The sequence below is a fragment of the Castanea sativa genome, chromosome 11 (genome assembly GCF_040712315.1).
Source record: "Castanea sativa cultivar Marrone di Chiusa Pesio chromosome 11, ASM4071231v1".
Taxonomy (NCBI): Eukaryota; Viridiplantae; Streptophyta; class Magnoliopsida; order Fagales; family Fagaceae; genus Castanea; species Castanea sativa.
Genome location: NC_134023.1, coordinates 66,809,810 through 66,824,596, shown reverse-complemented (window position 1 = coordinate 66,824,596; position 14,787 = coordinate 66,809,810). Strand labels below are relative to the sequence as shown.

The following is a 14,787-nucleotide window of genomic DNA, read 5'->3' as shown; positions in this document are numbered from 1 at the left end:
GTTTAAAAAAAGGAAGGGGAGTAGAGTAAAGGGAGGAAGAGTAATTCAATTACCTTGTTTGGAAGTTTTTTAAGGAAGAAAGGGAAGGGGTTTGGAGGGGTTTCAACTACCTCTAACCCCTCATTTTTAATTCCCCCAAATTGGAGAGATTTGAAGGGAGAGTAGAGTAAATAAATTATTGACTATATGAATTCCTCAATTTACCCTTTCTAAATTAACAAAATTACAAACCGATTATATAAATAATCTTTGATTATTTAAAAAGAAAATTTTTCAATATTTGACAGAATATTTTATCAAGAAAGTAACATTTTACCTAGAAACAAGTAGTAATTAACGACGTAGTTGCTGGAAAACTCCGACGACGCATTGATCTGACAAGTCGTCGACGCCGATGCCGGCGTTAACGAGACTCTAAGCGGCGATCCTCTGCTCGGGGCGGAGCACCACTTCGTGCTGTTCAAGAAGAAGTACAGCAAGTTGTATGCGAATGAAGAGGAGCACGCATTCAGGTTCAAGGTTTTCCAGAGGAATCTCAAGAGAGTGCGCCAACACCAGAGGTTTGACTTGTCAGCGATCCACGACGTGACTCAGTTCTCCGATCTGACTCACTCCGAGTTCAAGAGGACCATCTTGAGATTGAGAGGTAGCCAGAGGTTCAGACTCCCCACCAATGCCAACATCGCTCCGATTCTTCCCACCGAAGGTCTCCCCGAAGATTTTGTTTAGAGAGATCACGGAGCTGTCAAAAATCTAGTATTTTTTTATAATTATTTTTGTATTTAAATTTTATTATATTTTTAGATTATAGAATTGCTAAATATTGAATTTTTGGTGTTTGACCTGTCTATGGAAGTGTTTCACTAGTTCTTTATTTTCTATATATATATATATATATAAATTTTTAATTTTTTTAAAACTTTTTTTTTTACTATTAATGTGTTAGGCTGAGTAATAATCGATCTGTTAAAATAAATTTGATATATATTAGATTTCTAAGTTAGTATATTTAAACTTTTTTGGATCAGAAAAGAGAATGTTGATTAAAGGGGTAAATTTGTCTATTTAATCATTTCCTCTTTTTTCCATCCTAATTTTTAAAACATCAAAACAAGAGGAATAACTAATTATTCTCTTCCCCTTACTAATTTTAAAAACATACAAAGAAGGTGAAGGATAACCATTCTCCTCTACTCGACTGCTTTCTACTCTACTCTCTACTACTCTCCTCCTCTCTACTCCCTTCTACTCTCCTTCCTTTCTAAACTTCTAAACAGGCCATAAATTATCACCATTTCTATTTCTTTCTACTGGCTTCCTCTGATTTGAATCACTGTATCAATAATCACCGATCACATCTGAACACTCTAACCTAAGATCACCGATCACATCTGAACACTCTAACCTGAGCTGAGGACTGACCAACTAAGGTATAGTTTTTTTCTCTTTCTTTTGATTATGCAGATGCGTTTTTGACCTTTTGTTCTCTTTCATTTTGTTCTGTTTCTTATCTATGCATGGCTGGGCCTACTTCTACATTCTATTCTGGCCGGCCATTGGGCCTTGAAGACTTGTAGTTTTCTTTTCTTTTTTTTTAAATGGCTTGCGTTTGTTTTTTTATTTTTTTGTTATAGGTGGTACTTCCGTAATTGGGTCTGTTTTGGCTAGGCTTTTTTTTTAATTATTTTTTTTATTTTTAATCTTGTGTTTTTATATATGTATATTTTAGTTATAGGTAATATAACGAGTAAGTCTTTATTTTATGTAGGTGTTATTATTTGGTGAAACTTAAATAATATTTTTTATATACATTAGGTTCTATTATTCTACATTTTAAAGTTATTCTTTATTCTAGTTTTTATAAATGATTAGAAATGTCTACTATAAAATATGTCTCTAAATATAAAAAACTTAAAAAAAAAAAATTGAGTCTAAAGAAGGATCAATGGATAAATTTATTATTAATAATAAACAAAATATAACACAAAATTTAGATAAAAATGTTAAAAATAAGTAAGAAATTTACCATAAAGAGTTAGAAGGTAATAAAACCATACCATTGCAAGATAACGATAATCTTCAATTTTGCAATACAACAAATCTTGACAACGGAGTTCAAAAGAATTTAGAACATAAATTAAAAAAAAAAAAAAAAACAATTTTAGTTCTTACCTTATTCTCCAAAATGTCCAGGCCTGTTTCTTTTTGCTGCAAAGTCGCAGCAGATCCTGCACCACTCCGTCAATCTCTTTCATCTCCCTTATTTTCCATGTTCTCCTTCAATTATTTTGCCTTCCTCTTTGGAGTTTTTCCACAAGTACGTTCCTGATCACCTTTGCTACCTCTTCTCTTTCAAGCCTCCCATTCGTGTCTCTCTTCACTTCTACACCTGCACCTAACGCCTCCACCAGCCTAGCATTCACTGGCTGATCAAGATGCATGGGCATGGCTATAATTGGAACCCCAAACTTCATGCTCTCCATCACAGAACTCCATCCACAATGACTCACAAACCCACCAATGCTAGAGTGCTTCAAAATCGTTTTTTGTGGTGCCCATCCTTCCACAACCATTCCCCTATCTCCAATGCTATCAAGAAAACCTTTTGGAAGTGCCATTTGAGGATTGACTTTCTCACCTCGAGGGAATCTCACTACCCATATGAAGTTTACCATGCTGAGCTCTAGCCCATAAGCTATCTCTTGCATTTCCTCCTTCAACAAAAAATACTCGCTGCCAAACGAAACAAACACAGTTGATGATGGTTCCTTGCCATTAAGCCACCCTATGATTTCCTTTTTCTCATCTTCTTCAACGGGGTCTTGAACAAGTGGACCGACCGGTACAATCTTCTTCTTCGCTAAAACAGAGAGATAATCAACATACTTCGCCTCGATTTCTCGAATTTTTTTTTATCAAAATGATTTCAGAAGATTGTTGGAAGCATTCTAGTATTCGATCCCCATCGTCAGTATCATCTGCGAACTTACGAACCTCATAATCCCGAAGATAAAGTTCTGGAGACGGATATTCAACACCAGGGTTGTTGGCAAGGTGCATAAAAAAAGATGCCATTGAAGCACTCAGGGCCAAGAACTCAACGGTTGGAATATTTTGTGACTGAGCTAGTGATGGTGCCAATATCTGAAGAAAGTCATAAATAAACAAATCAGGCTTTAATTGCTTTAAAATGGTGGTGATGTTTAGCCTAGCCATGTCCATGGCCTTTTTGAGTGTGGGCATGAGATGGGGTGGCAAGCCATTGGTTGTGTGGTAGTGTGGTGGAAGCCCGGGTAAGGATGGAAGTTGGAGTTCTACAAGTTCTATTGAGAGTGAATCCTTTTCAGATAGCTGTTGTTTGATGGGGCCAAGGTTTATAGGTGTAGTACAAAAATAAATAGAATGTTTCTAGTTGTGAGCTTCTTGGCTAGCTCTAGGAAGGGTGATATATGGCCATGAGCTAGCCATGGGAGCATTAAGACACTAATAGTGTTGTGCGTAGCTTCCATTCTCAATTTCCTGCTCTTTGGGGGCTATTGCTTTTGGTTTTGTTTGGGGACAGATACTACATATAATACGAGCACGTAATCAAATTTTATTTGATTACCAATTGAGTTCCTGTGAGATCAATTGATAAATTTTTTGGTAATCAAATAAAATATATGGGTTTTTCTTTTTTGTTAAAATAATTTACACCAAAAATTAGTTTGTATGGGTCTATTTGAATACCTTTTATTTTACTGAAACTGAAAACTTATTGTTAAAAATACTGTACGTAAAGGTAAAAGTTAGTTGAACTAATACAGTAGGCTCATGAATAGTGCCAAAAAGTGCAGTGAGACCCATGAATAGTAGAAAAAATAAGTTGAATAGTAAAATAATTTATAATTTTAATCCACATCTAAACGCACATTTTAATTTGGAGTCAAACCCACACTTAACTTGATAATAAGAACCTGAATAGATGTTATAAGTTAAAATTCTAAAGTATTTTTTAAAAAATAAATAAACAAAAACAAAGAAGAAGAAGAAGAAGAAGAAGAAAGGTAAGACTCGTAATACAAAAGTTAGAAACATTAACTCTGGTCTAAACTAAACTAAAATGAGGATTTAGAAAGGGAATCAAGTTTAAACGTCACTGGTGATACCTGACCAGTGATAAGAAACAAAAAAGCTTGCGTAAGTGCTTGCATAAGTGATATAAGTGACATATTGGCAAAGCAGAGAGCTTCTCAAAGGGATAGAGAAATCTTATATGATACATGCCCTACATATTTGCTAACCTGTCTTTTTTTGGTTTCAATGGGATTCGACACAGCCCGTGCAAGTCGCCAATGAAGATGCTGTTTTGAAATTTACCTGTTTTTTGTGGTCTGCAATATACTAGTCTGTATATGGTAGTTGTATGATTGTAAGGCTGTCATCCATTTCTGTTGTTTTAGCCAGTTGCTAACTTAACTGTGATGGTTTGCTCTGTATATAGGTGATGGTTTATCTGTATTTCCCTTTTGTGCAAAAAAGACTAAGCTAGGGGGAAAGAAGAATAAATGGAACGTGGCATCTCCATATGTTATCCGCCATAATTTGCAACTTAATACAAACTCAATAAAATAGAATGGAACTTAAAAAACAACCAATCATTTGTTAAATAAAAAAACAATAGTATTCAATAGAATTTCAAATCTGCCATAGGTCATGTAATGTTTTCAAATCTGCCAATAAAAAGATTATCAAAAAGATGCAAAATGGTTTTAATTGAAAACCACATAATTAAATCTGCCATAGGTCATATAGTTTGACTCAGATGATCACTTCCTAATGAATATACCTTATTTAAAAACTTGTTAAGAAAAAAAAATTCGGTGTAAAAAAAAAAGACTAAAGAAAGAAAAAGTATAGTATTCTTGTTCCTTTTAAGTTCCTATTAGACTTTTTAGGGATAACTTACCATTTCATATCTGGAAAAAAAAAATCATTTTTTTGTTGTTGAAATTTTTTTTTTTTGGCAAACAAAAATGAGTAGAGGGGGCAATTAGTGTGAATTTCCTATTTGGGCGTAACTATAGTAGCTCCTAACCTGCTCTCGGGTAAGACCCCATGCTCCTAATCTGTGAGAAACTCATTTATTATCTTTAGACAATTTAAAATGGAGACGGGATATAAGGAGCACCAATACACAGCTTGTTGTTGAGGCTCAGACCCAATTCTTGAGACTTGTTGGCCTGGTATCTTACATTATACTTGTTACTATCTATTGATGCTCATTTTGGGAAAGCCCGGCAGTAGGAAGAAGCTCAACTATATGGGCAATAAAAGAGTTAATGGATTGAGAGAAAAAAACTCACCAAGCCCGAATGGCAGGAATGATGGGTCTTAGACCCATAAAGTAAACAAATGGACCTTGGAAAATCAAATGGGCCAACAGGAGCCCAAAGGAAGAAACAGTAATTCCATGGGTATTATGTGATGTAGAAAAGCGAGAATGGGTCACAACAGACCTAATGTAATGAAGTAAGAAAGTAAAGGGTTTGTGGAAAGCTCATGAACCCCAATGACGAAGAATATAGTAATTGGGATAGGGAAACCCAAAAGTAGTTAGTAAAAGCCCATGAGAATGTAGAATTGGAAATGGGCCGAGGATGCCTAATGAGGGAAAATAGGCCAAGGATGCCCAATAAGGAAGAAATTGGCAAAAGGAGCCCACAAGCAATGTAATGGGCCCAGGAAGCCCAAAGTAGAAAGAGTATGAATCTAATAATCATACTGATTCATTGAAACCAATTGGGAGAAGAACGTGCAGCAGGCCTAAAAGAGGTCCAGCAGGCATGGGTCAAAAAACACCACAGCAGGAATGGCAGGGTGATATGGCAGGAATGACAACAAGATTACGGAAGGAGCAAAGAATGGGCTTAAGAGGGGCGAACCCGCAATCAAGCACGGCCCAGCCCTAAGAAGGAGCAAGCCAATAAAGAATGGAAAATTAGAAATCAGTTCACGCCATAAGAGGTCAAAGATGAGCGGTAGAATACACAGATGAACCTCCAGACCATGGCAAATGCATAAGCAGCAGACAAGCTTTTGATGTATATGGAAGAGGAGCACGCGCAAGGCCCAAGCACTACCAACCTATATCCAGCCAATACAGGGGTAGTGGGTCATGGGTCAGAGGTTAGAGGGGGTATGGTCTAGCGGTGGAGAGAAGGGGAAAGCCTATTTTGGAGTTCCCGCTCAAACTCTTTTGGGGGAAATGTCCTGCTAGGATGACACACTACCCAAAAGAGGGAAGATGAACTGGGACCACTAGGTGCATACCATGAGGGATAGCAAGAGAGAATACCCACTCCGTGGAGGATAAGAATGCTACGGTGAACAAGCAAACAAAAGAGTTTTCTTTGTCTGGTAATAGGTAGTGGCACAGCCAGCACAAATAAGTGGTGATAGCTGGACAGCTAACAAACTAGTGAGTGGTCGGGAAGGACACCCAAATCCAGACAAAAGCAGTTAAGGGCTAAAAGGGTAAAAACTAGTCAACAAGGTCTTGAACAAGTGATGATGGTTCCTTGCCATTAAGCCACTCTATGATTTCCTTTTTCTCATCTTCTTCCACGAGGTCTTGAACAAGTGGACCAACCGGCACAATCTTCTTCTTCGCTAAAACAAAGAGATAATCAATATACTTTGCCTCGATTTCTCGAAATTTTTTTTATCAAAATGATTTCAGAAGATTGTTGGAAGCATTCTAGTATTCGATCCCCATCGTCAGTATCATCTGCGAACTTACGAACCTCATAATCCCGAAGATAAAGTTCTGGAGAAGGATATTCTACACCAGGGTTGTTGGCAAGGTGCATAAAAAAAGATGCCATTGAAGCACTCAAGGCCAAGAACTCAACGGTTGGAATATTTTGTGATTGAGCTAGTGATGGTGCCAATATCTGAAGAAAGTCATAAATAAACAAATCAGGCTTTAATTGCTTTAAAATGGTGGTGATGTTTAGGCTAGCCATGTCCATGGCCTTTTTGAGTATGGGCATGAGATGGGGTGGCAAGCCATTGGTTGTGTGGTATTGTGGTGGAAGCTCGAGTAAGGATGGAAGATGGAGTTCTACAAGTTCTATTGAAAGTGAATCCTTTTCAGATAGTTTTTGTTTGATGGGGCCAAGGTTTATAGGTGTAGTACAAAAATAAATATGAATGTTTCTAGTTGTGAGCTTCTTGGCTAGCTCTAGGAAGGGTGATATATGGCCATGAGCTAGCCATGGGAGCATTAAGACACTAATAGTGTTGTGTGTAGCTTCCATTCTCAATTTCCTGCGCTTAGGGGGGCTATTGCATTTGGTTTTGTTTGGGGACAGACAAATACTATATATAATACGAGCTGGTAATCAAATTCTATTTGATTACCAATTGAGTTCCTTGATAAAATTTTTGGTAATCGAATAAAATATATGAATCTATTTAGAATCTGCTTATTTTGCTGAAACTGAAAATTTTTTACTGAAAGTATTGTAGATAAAAGTAAAAGTTAGCTGAAATAGTACAGTGGAACCCATGAATAGTATCAAATAGTGCAGTGAGACCCATGAATAGTAGCAAAAATAAGCTGAATAGTAAAATAAATTAGCTTTTTAATTTAGAGTCAAATGCACACTTAACTTGATAGTAAGAACCTGAGTAGATGTTATAAGATAAAATTCTAATGTATTTTTAACAAAATAAATAAACAAAAACAAAAACAAAGAGGAAGAAGAAGAAAGGCAAGACCAGTAATACAAAAGTTAGAAACATTAAGGGCCGTTTGGTACGTGTGTTTAATCAACAATTTTCAGTATTTTTAGAAATACGTGTAAGTGAAAAAAGTGTATGAAAATACGTATAACTTTGTTTAAAAACTGAAAATATATATTTAAATATATGTACTAAACGGGCCCTAACTCTAGTCTAAACTGAACTAAAATAAGGGTGTAGAAAGGGAATCAAGTTTAAAAGTCACTCGTGATACCTAAGAGCATTTGCAACAGTGTAGCTAAATAGCTATATAGCTATTTTAGCTACACCAAAACACAAATAAGAGGGTTGCAGCAGTGGTGCTATACCTAAAATTTTTTACCTTTTTTCTATGGTGCACATCTATACATACATGTACACTATAGCGGAGAGCTAAAAAAAAAAAAAAATTTATTCCTCAGCTGGATTAAAATATTATTTTTTCTTTTTTTTTTTCTTTTCTTCTGAGAACTCTCACAATCTCTCAACTCTTTCTCTCTCAACTTTTAGACTTCTTACGCCGCCGCCCCCTGACCCACACCGCCACAGACCCAGCTTTGACCACGGTAACCCCCACCACCACCACCACCACCACATTAATCACAAATCCAACCATACCCACACTCTTCAAACCCACCACCACCAATATAAATCACCACCTCCACCACCACAGCAACCCCCACCACCACCACCACCACCACATTAGTCATAAACCCAACCACACCCACACTCATCAAACCCACCACTACCAGGAAAAAAAAAAAAGAAGAAGAAGCAAACATCGGCAAAACCCACGGCCAAAACATCACCAAAACGAAAAAACCCATAACCAAAATCCATCACTGAGAGAGTCACAACCCATGAACCATAACCCCTTATTTCGTCTTGCCCATTTCGGCCATTTCAGACGAAAAATGTATTTCAGTCCGAAATAGTTTCTTTTGCAATTTTTTCATTTGAACCAAAAAAAAAAAAAAAAAAAAACAAAGAAACCATGAACCAGAGGTTGATAGAGGTGTGGTGGTGGACCTAGTGGTGTTGCTTTAGTTGGACTGAGCGGAACTGAAGCTTGGTTGGACAGAGAACAGTTGAATAAATGGAGAAGGAGATGAGGAGAAAAAGTAACAAAAAGATAAAACAATAAAAAATAAAAAATGGTTCAAAGTTAAAAGGTGTGGTGGAGGGTGGAGGAGATAAGAGGAGTATGTGTGTGGAGGAGAAAAACAAAGAGAAAAAAAAAAAAAACAATGTGTATTTGGATGAAACCAAATAAGATAAATAGGAAAAATAAAATAAAGAATAATAAGAAATTAAAATTAAGAAATGTTACCATAATATTTTTGCAATAAATTTTAAGTGGTAGGTTATTACTATCTAATATTGGTGAGAAAAAAAAAATAATTTTTTTGATGGTGGCGGTTGCGGTGGTGGTGGCAGTTGCGATGGCAGTGGTGGTAGTGACAGTGGTAGTGGCTGTGATTGTTGTTTATTGTAGAAAATATATTATTCTATCATGTGGCGGTGTCATTGGTGGCGAAAAGTCGGTGGCGTTGGCATTGGCGGTGGAAGAGTCGGTGGTGGCGGTAGTGGCAGTAGTAGTGATTGCAGTGGCGGTTGAAGAGTCGGTAGTGGCGGCGGTAGTGACAGCGGTAGCGGTTGCGGGTGGTTGTGATTATTGTTTATTATAGTGGATATATTATTTTATTGTAGTGAATATATTATTTTATTGTGATGTTTATATTATTTTATTGTATTAAAAGCTAAAATAGATCCATTGCTGCAGCATATGAGTAGGTAAAATAGATAAAATAACTTTTTGTGGTACTAAATAGCTAAATTTTTAACTTCTCTACTGTAGATGCTCTAACAAGTGATAAGAAACACACAACTTGTAAATGCTTGCATAAGTGATATAAGTGACAACAAAATTAAAGAAAGAAAAGTTTAAATTGAACTTTTGACCTTTATTTTACAATTTAAAATATTGTAAATATTGTCGTCATTTGACCTTTATAATATTGTCGTCGTTTGGCCTTTATTATATATGATTTATACAAAGTAACTATATCTCATTAGAATATAAAAAAAAGCTACGTAAATACAATTAAGGGTCCGTTTCGATACAGCTAAAAACTAAAAATTGAAAACTAAAAGCTGAAAACACTGTAAAAAAATAATTTTTAAATGTGTAAATAGTACCGTAGGACCCACTTTTAATTAAAAAATTGCTGAAAAGTACGTGAACAGTGCGCGCACAGTACGTGAACAGTGCGCGCACAGTACGTGAACAGTGCGTGAACAATGCGCACACTATTCACGCATAGTGACTTGTCCCCTAAAAGCAGAAACGGGTAGCAGGGTAAAAAAAAAAAAAAGAAAAAAAAAAAAAGGAAAACGCTGAACGCTGGACGCGTTCAGCGCTATCCAAACCAAGCTTAAATCTTACAAGATCCGAATTATTATTATTTTGTTGGACAAAATATCCAAATTTAAGGGTACCAAAAATTTTTAATAAAATTTTAACATATAACTTGTATTCCATGATGTAATTCAGGGATGGACCCAAGTGGGGACCCAAGGGCCCTTGGGTCCAATTTTTATTTTTTATAGTTATTATATATTTTTATTTTTGTAGTTGGACCTCCTTCCAAAACTTTAGGCCCATTTTCCCTAATCAACCTAATTAGCCTAACCCAAATAGCAACTATTAAACCCAAAAATTTAACAAAACAATAAACACATTTACAATGGTGATTGTATTTTAGCAACATAAAAAACTATTTTATCACCAAAGACCAAAAAATCATGTGTTATTGGAGAAGTTGAAACTAAATTTATTACAACTACAGTAAACTGGTACAAATACCAATTGACTGTAGCAAGTTGTTAAAAATAAAATAAAATAAAATAAAATATTTTATTAAGATTATATTTCTTCCTTCAATTAAAAAACTTAAATTTTCTTTCTTCATTTTATTACTTTAATGAGTTGTTTATATTATTTTAAATGAAGTGATAAAAGAAATAGAACATTGATATTATGTGTATTGTAAAGCAGGGTGGTAAAATAGATAAAGTAGTTTTTTGAGTTGTTAAAAACTAAAATTTTTAGCACCACCACTGTGAATGATCTAATTTTAAAAAAAAAAAAAAAAAACCTGTAAGTGCACAATTGCACCTGGACCCAAAAACAACTACGGGCTCAGGCCCAATGAGCCTTAGACAATAAAATTTGTAGAGCGTGGGTTTGAAACCTAGATTAGAAGTGCTGAGAACTTAATAACGGGCTAAGAGTTACAAACACAGGTAGATAACAAAAGATAACTGAAAATAGGCCTCCTCGGACGTTAGCCGATGACTACTTCTGTATTATTGCTATTTCTTCCTTAAAAGTTACAATTCTTAGTCTCTTTCTTTGTTGCCGATCCTTTCTTCTCTCTCTGGCCTCCACCCCCCTTAAATACTGCCTTCCCTGATAGTTTTTGGACAGTAACTAGAAGTTTCAGCCCTACTGTTCAGGGGTCACTTCCCCATTAATGCTGTCAGGGAGGTAAATGCAGAGCCTTTAAGGCGGAGGTAGCAGCCTTTGCACTTGATATTTTCTTTAACACTGGTGCATCTAGAAGGTTCAGGGTATTCCCTTTTAACCATTAGTCTTTCCAGAGTTATACCTTGACCTCCATAATGAAGTTTTGAGTTCTCTTGGATTTGTCCGCAGAGAAGCTCGTTCTCGGCTGTACCCTCGGATCCTCGGCGTATGGGCCAATTCGTAGAGTTTAATTCTGGAGTAGGTCGGCCTTCCATGCTTCAGTCCAAAGGCCTATATGCCCACTTGGGTCCTTTTACCCCCTACAAAACCATAGCCAGCCTAGTATTGAAAAAAAAAAAAAAAAACATTATTTTGTTTTTGCTGGTAAACGATTGCATTTTAATGTATTTAGAAACAACGATTTTGTGTATTTATAATTTTTTAATACTATATAAATGCCTATTTGGAGTTTTTTTTCTTTATACTCTGGCTCCTGCTGAGTGCTAACTTAAAATCCTGAGTCCGTCCTTGATGTAATTGACCATATATTTTTTATTCAACGATAAAAAACTTTTTTAGTTAAGTCATCTAGCATATAAATATGAAAATTTGTTAATTATAGTACTCATAAATAGTTATTTATTTTAATTATGTTTGTATATGAAATTTTATAAATTATAATAGCAAGTGAGCACATTTTTTCTCCTTATTGTAAGTTGTAGCCAAATTTTGTCCTCAAAATTACCTTCCTTCGATTAAAAAAAAGAAAAAAAGAAAGAAGAGATAACTAGAGATACAACCTACATTTGGAACTTAGCTAGTTTAGAGCATTCACAACCTATTTGCAAATTTTAAACATTACAACACTCTTAAACATATCACTTTTAAACCTTACAACACTAAAAAAAATAAAAAAATAAAATAAAAATTGTATTATTGCACGCTTAATTTTGGAAACGTGCTTAAGCTGGTTGAGTAGTGACCACAACAATGCGTTCATTTTCGACTGTCAGGTGTGTGGAACTGCTTACAAGAGCTAGCCAGAGTGTCTTGAACACATGGAGGCCTGACACACCAAGACCTTCAAGATTGACTGACTTTGCACCTCATGTGGAACTTTCAACCACAACAACATCTGCATAATTTGAGGTTCAATTGTTCCCGGAGCTGCCCACTGGTATATTATTTTAGGATTTTTATTAATGTGTTTTTTTTTTTTTTTTTTTTTTTTTTTTGCAGATTGACATCTCCGTAGGTATATATGGTATTATTTTATTGTTTTTTTGTTCGTTAGGTTAGAATTTCATGCTATTATCTTAAAGAATCACTCACCTAAATGCTTCTATTCATATTTCATGGTCTCTTTAATTAGTGGAAATTTCTAAAATGTGTAGTGAAATTTGAAATTAATAATTATATATATATATATATATATATATATATATATATATATATATATATAACCTTTAACATTGTATCATACCCGATTATTATTATTATTATTATTATTATTATTATTATTATTATTATGTTTTTACAAAAAAGAAATGGATCAAACTACTCCTCCTTTTCTCTTTATTGTTGCATTCCATGTCCACCAAAGGATGATTTGTACAGCACAAATTCAAATGTACTTAATTAACTTTGAGGCGTCACCTAACTCACACTCTAAGCCTGCAAATTCGTCACAATTAACACTTGTAAAAGTATTAGCAATAGTAGAAGTCTAAAAAAGTGCCACAACCCATAAAAATATTAATACCAGTAGAAGCATAAGAGTATCAGCAACGGAATAGCTAAATGCCAAATTTAAGCTTATAGAAACCATTCAGCCCAAAATGCCCCCTCCATTGGATGTTGTAAAATGTAACTATTGTAAAAAAAAAAAAAAAAAAAAAAAAAAAAAACAATTGTGCTATAGTGCAGGTCTAATATTTTGTGCGTAAACCTTTCTCTCTTCACGGTCTCTCATCTCTCTCTCTCTCTCTCTCTCATTTTGACTCTCAGTTCCTCTCACTGTCTCTCACAACAGCTCCTCCCTCCTCACTCCCTCTCTCACATATCTCTTGTACGTTCAAAGCTTGCATTGATGCTGGGTTTTGGATTTTGGAGGTTGGATCGACGTGGATCGGTGGGCTAGGTTTGGATCAGCATCTCCGCGTGGGTTAACAAAATCAACTTCCTTCAAGCTTCCCAGTGGCGAATTTGCTTCCTTCGAGCTTCAACAAAATTGAGCTACCTAGTGGCGAATTGAGCAATTTGGTTTTCATAAATTTTTGTTGTGTTTGTGGGTGAAGGTTGTGTGGCTTTGCAGTAGTTAGCGATGGAGATCGCTGTGGGTTAGTGTTGGGTCGCATGGGTTGTGATCTATGTGGGAGTGGGTTTTAGGTCGGTGGGTGGCGGTGGGTTGATTTCAATAGGTGTGATTTTGGTGGGCTACAGCGTGGTCAGTGGATGCAGCGGCGTGGGTCTTTCTAGTGATGGCTTCAATAGTGATTTTTTTTGAATGGGTATGACCGTGGGTTGCTGTGTGTGTGTGTATGTTTTTTTTTTTGGTGGTGTTGATGATCGAAAAGGGTGGTGTTGATGGTCTTGGTTTTTGTTTTTTGGTGTTGGCGGTAGATTATGGGTTGCTAGTGGTGGTGGTGGTGGTGTCAGGTGTGTGTAGTGCAATGGTGGTGGTGATTGTGGTTCTTGAACAGAAAGAAAGAGAGAGAAAGAATAAATAATGTGTTGTATTGTAAATGATAGTGATTGTGGGATATATTATTTTATTGTGTAGAAATATTGTTATAATGAGTAGAATAGGAAAATAAAAGTTGTGATGCTAGAAGTATTGTAAAATTGTATTATATAATTGATAAAGTAGTTTTTTGAGATAGTAAAATATGATAGGATTGAAAAAACCATTATGGATGCTCTAAGAGGTGCCAGTTATGTGATGATATAGATATCTAGTTGGTTAAAATAAAAAGTAAATGGGTGTAAGACTGTAAGTGCAACTATCCCAAAATAATTGCAATTTACCCTAATTTTGTCAAGCCTATTGCATTGTTGTAACTTGTAAATAACAATGAAACTGGCCATTCAATAGATCCACTTGGCTTATAATCATTAATTTGTTGTGGAATTGACCCAATACAGGAGTCAATTAGAAATAATAATAATAATAATAATAATAATAATAGTAATGATTCATTTTTAAGAGTAGAGGGGGTGATTACTGTGGCTTACTTACTTGGACATGATCATAATAGCACCCTAACTGCTCCTGAGCGAGACCCTATACTCTCAGATTGTGAGAAACTCACTAATTATTTTTTGAACTGTTTAGGATGGAGATGAGATTTAAAGAGTACCAATACACAACTAGTGTTGAGGCTCGAACTCAAGTCCTAACACTTGCTAGCTAGCCTGATATCTTACCAATTAGGCCACTTGAACGAATTACATTGTATTTATTCCTATCTACTAATTTAGTAAAGTAATTT

General features: G+C 35.5%; 1 pseudogene; it reads right to left on the bottom strand.

The window, feature by feature from the left end:
• Positions 1-570: 570 nt before the first annotated feature.
• Positions 571-7,301, bottom strand: LOC142616989 (beta-D-glucosyl crocetin beta-1,6-glucosyltransferase-like; annotated as a pseudogene).
• Between the last annotated feature and the right edge of the window lie 7,486 nt (positions 7,302-14,787).